Below are 4,981 nucleotides of genomic sequence, written 5' to 3'. Positions count from 1 at the left end.
ATATATATATATATATATACAGGGTGGGCCAAAAGTAGGTAAACACTTTTAAAATTGACTTATGTTTTTTACAGGTACCGTGAATAATGTGCTGTTTGTTACAGTGTTCTGGGACGTTTGATGAATATTCCCATGTTGAAGGAGGACATTTCGACCTTTTACGAGATTAAACTGTGTTTCATAAATATAATTGTAATAAATGAGTGTAAAAGTAATAAAATGAAAAATATTTCAAAGTGTATAGGTACTTTTGGATCACCCTGTATATATATATATATATATTACAGCTAGAGGTTATGTTAGCCTCATGACAGGATGATGTAATCCAAAGAAATACTGGTTCTATACCTAATATTTAGTGAGGGGAGCGGTTAGGGTTATGTCTTATTGATGAGTTTGGTTTATTTCTTTCTTTCCCTGATGAGAAGATTACATTGTTTTACACCATTTTATTCCTTTGGAATAATACCCATGTTGTCTTCAAAACATGTGTCGGAAGTAAAAGAATTTTTAATAACACCTGCGTTTAACTCCATTTATATATATATATATCCTTTCTACTAAAAGCACAAAGCCTGAAATTTTGTGGTAGGAGACTCGTCGATTACATCGACCCCAGGTCTCGACAGGTATTCATTTTATCGACCTCGAAAGGATGAAAGGCAGAGTCGACCACAGCGGAAATCAAACTCAGAACATAAAGACGTACAAAATGTCGTCAAGCATTTTGCTCGGCGTGAAAACTATTCTGCCAGTTCGCCACCTGAGGAACTGTATATAATATTTATCTATGTATGTTCTCTTTCTCTTTTCAACATAGGATACATTCTGACCGGCTCCCTACTTGATAGTAAGATTCTGAAGGAAGGCATCTTGTTTTAATCATCATCATTTAAGTCTTAAGAAGTTCTTGTAGATTGTAATTGTTCGAGATATTGTGTTCAGTTGTAGCGTATGAATTGAGGATTAACATTCTCTACCCAAATTCCCAAGTTCAAATCATACTTAGCTCCAGACTGGTCAGTATGAACCCTGTTGCTCCAATAGTAACTGATATGAAGCTCTAAGTGTATCTTGGATACTGGTTTTGCAAACTCTTTATCAATGCTGCATAGATAGGCGCAGGAGTAGCCGTGTGGTAAGTAGCTTGTTTACGGACCACATGGTTCCGGGTTCAGTCCGACAGCGTGGCATCTTGGGCAAGTGTCTTCTACTATAGTCACGGGCCGACCAAAGCATTATGAATGGATTTGGTAGACGGAAACTGAAAGCCGGTCGTATATATTTATGTGTGTGTGTGTGTGTGTGTGTGTGTGTGTGTGTGTGTGTGTGTGTGTGTTTGTCCTCCCCCAGCATCGCTTGACAACCAATGCTGGTGTGTTTGCGTCCCTGTAACTTAGCGGTTCGGCAAAAGAACCAGATAGAATAAGTACTAGGCTTACAAAGAATAAGCTCTGGGGTCGATTTGCTCGTCTATAAAGGTGGTGCTCCAGCATGGCCGCAGTCAAATGACTGAAACAAGTAAAAGAGTAAAGAGAGTAGACATTCTCATTCGCCTGTATTTTTCTAACCACACCGGCGTCGAGAGGGCAGCTGGTTTGATAACAGAACAAATCCTTTTCTTGTGTCCTTATTCAGTTTCATTGCAGGATTTCTTGCCAGTAGAGAAAGAGACGGTCTCTCATACGGATCCATGGCGCCTTCGTTGGAATTTCAATAACATCAACATGGTATTTTTGCATGTGTGTGTGTGTGCAGTATTTGGAGTTAGTGCATATGCAGGTTTGTATGTTTTGTATTATGTGTGTATTCTCATGTATATACAGTAATACTTTACTTTACGAGGACCCACTTTACGAGTCCCGGGTTTACGAGCTTTATTTTGAAATAAATATAAAGATCCAAATTTTCAACCAAGTGTAAATGTTTCTACTACCATAACAAATGCTTCTGCGTGTTACCGAGAAATTTATAGAGAGCGAAAGAAAGCTTCTTCTAAGCAAACAACTCTAGACTTGTTTTTTAAAAAGAAATCTACAAGTCTGTCTACGAGTGCTTGTGAATCGCCGATCGCGTCTACAAGTGATGGTGTGCGCGAGTCTAGTGCGAGTGAAAGTGATTCAGAAGACGATTATCATAATAATATTTTTTTATTATAAATGATCTTGTTATTCTTTTTACTTTACATAGATAGAATATTCTTTATAGTCTTGTTGTTTTATTGCCATTTATTTACGAATATTATAAATGAAATAGGTAAAATATCTTTCTGGGAACGAACTACGATTTATAACATTGCTACTATGGGAAAATATTTCTCTGCTTTACGAGTTTTCGCTTTACGAGCGGACTCCGGGAACAAATTAACTCGTATACTGTACTTGCATGTCTAAACATGCGCATGTATACTTAAATGATAAACTGGAAAGTTTTACTAATTTTTACAGTTCCAGTGATGGTTTGGATGTGTAGTCTTCGAATCAACTTTTTCCTTTCTGATTCTGAGAAGTCTAATTTTTCAAGATTGGTATTTAGGCAGTGTGTTACATATCCCAGGGTGCCAATGATTACAGGTATTAACCTGAACTTGTAATCTGGATAGAGTAACTTCAGATTTCTCAATAGTTTAGCATAGGGAGTTTTCTTTTTCGCTGATCTTTAGCTTTATGTTAACATCCGCTGGGCAGCTGATTTCTACGACTGTACACTGTTTCTCTTCTCTGTCTCAAATCAGTATGTCATATCTATGTTTATTTCTTATTTTATTGAGATTTTCACTGGGATATGTATGTATGTATGTCAAAGGCAGAATTTTTTGATTTATTGGCATTATCTTCACTTCCAGAGAAGGTAGGTTAATTGCTTGGTGGCAATTGGTACAAACTCAAAATGAAAAGGGAAGATAATTTCAAAAATAAAGAGCTTCTTCAAAATTAACTTGCCATTATGGAAAAGACACTCTGCCTGAAGATAAAAGGAGAGCTGTGAGTACGTGTTTCTGCCTCAACAAGCGTTACCAGCGTCTCAAGTGTCTTAGGTTATCTTCTGCAAACGAGAGAGATATATACATAAAAGCGTAAACGACATCGCCTCGGCATTTTGCACATATACACACGTATACATATGCAAACAAACACATACATACACATGTGTACACACCTATACACACATAGACGTACAATCCTACATACATACACATCGCTGCCTTGCTGTCTGAGAGTACAACATCCATCCATCCAGCCAGCCAGCCAGCCAGCCATACGTACACACATCCATACATATACACATCAGCACACGCCTACAGTGAGAGCGACACACAGACAGAATGTGTGGCTGTTTGAATGTCTGCGTGTGTTGTGTGTTTGTGTGTGTGTGTGTGTGCAAATGTGCGCCTTATTCACGTGTCACCCGCCATAGAGATACAATATGGCTACGTCTAACGAAACACTTCCGATGTAGCCCCACTCACTCTTATCATCATCATTACTGCGACAAGTCCGATATGAAACGAGTTGTAAATTTCACATTACGTAATATTATCGTCTGCCATCTGGTTTGGCAGTGTTTGCCTTTTTAACCCCAAGAATCTCTAAAAATCTCCATGGTCAACGTATTGCGTATATATATGTGTGTGTATGTGTGTGTATGTGTGTGTGTATGTATGTGTATGTGTATGCGTGTGCATACACATGTGCGTGTGTGCACATCTGAGCATACGTATGTGTATATGATCACGTGAGTGCCACGTGTTTCTGTTTGTATGTGTGTGTTTGCTATATAATGCAAGTGTGGTATGCACGTATATGTATGTGTTGTGTGTATGCGTATATATAACTATATATATATAAACGTCCGTCTGTATGCATATATGTGCGTGCACGCGAATGTGTGTCTGCGTCCTGCGTATGTGGGTGTCACGTGTGTGAGCTGATGTCTGTGTGTCCTAAGTGTGTAATATGTTTGTGCTGTTATTGTTGGTGTATGTGCTGTTGTGATGATGTTTGTGTGTAGCTTCGATTGTGAGTGTGCAGTGTGTATACTGCTGCTGATGATACTACTATCTGAGTGTATATATCTATATATATATGTGTCTCTGTGTGTGTGTGTGCATGCGTATGTGTGTGTAATTGTTTGTGATGTGTCAAGTGTTCCGGGCGAAAATGCGGGAATTTTCACGTTTTGGGGAAAACTTGATAGCTTTCTCTCCTCCTTTCCCACTTCACTCTCTTTCCCACTTTCCTCCCTTTCTCTCTCCTCTCGTTCCCACTATCTATCTATCTATCTATCTATTTATCATCTATCTATCTATCTATCTATCTATCTATCTATCTTTCTTTCTTTCTTTGTATCCATCTACCTACCTATCTACTTACCTGCCTGTCTATCTATCTATGTATCTATCTATCTACATATCTATCTATCTATCTATCTATCTATCTATCTATCTATCTATCTATCTATCTATCTTTCTTTCTGTCTGTCTGTCTATCTGTTTATCTATCTATCCATCCATCATCTATCCATTATCTATCTATCTATCTATTTATCTATCTATCTATCTATCTAATTTTGTGTGAGTATCTACGTGTGTTTTTGATGTGTTATGTTAACCAAATCGTTGGAAATCTTCACGTTTTTCTTTGGAAAACTTGATCTATATCTTAATCGCTCTTAGATTTAAATTAGAGTATGTTGAGTGTGTGTGTGTGCGTGAGTGTGTGTCTGTGTGTGTGCGGGCACGCGCGCTCATGAGTATGTATATAAATGAGTGTGTGTTTGTGTGTGTGTGTGTGTGTGTGTGTGTGTGTGTGCTTGACACGTCTATGTTCCATATTCTCGGCTGCTGTTAATAAATGGCGGTTATGCCTCAACGTGTCGGTAGGAATGGCTATATATCCGTCAGTCAACACAAAGCTTGGTCCACTATGGCAAAGGTATGAATTACATACATACATGTATATATATATATATATATATATAT

General features: G+C 38.0%; 1 long non-coding RNA gene across 1 annotated transcript in view; it reads left to right on the top strand.

Annotated features, from left to right (window-relative positions):
• Nucleotides 1–4,838: 4,838 nt before the first annotated feature.
• LOC128249774 (uncharacterized) overlaps nt 4,839–4,981 on the top strand; it is a 14,853-nt gene continuing 14,710 nt past the window's right edge. Inside the window, exon 1 of the long non-coding RNA XR_008265876.1 lies at nt 4,839–4,934. This is a non-coding gene — a long non-coding RNA (uncharacterized LOC128249774). The remainder of the gene's footprint in view (nt 4,935–4,981) is intronic.

The sequence above is a fragment of the Octopus bimaculoides genome, chromosome 1 (genome assembly GCF_001194135.2).
Source record: "Octopus bimaculoides isolate UCB-OBI-ISO-001 chromosome 1, ASM119413v2, whole genome shotgun sequence".
NCBI lineage: Eukaryota > Metazoa > Mollusca > Cephalopoda > Octopoda > Octopodidae > Octopus > Octopus bimaculoides.
This window is presented reverse-complemented; position numbering and strand designations above follow the sequence as displayed.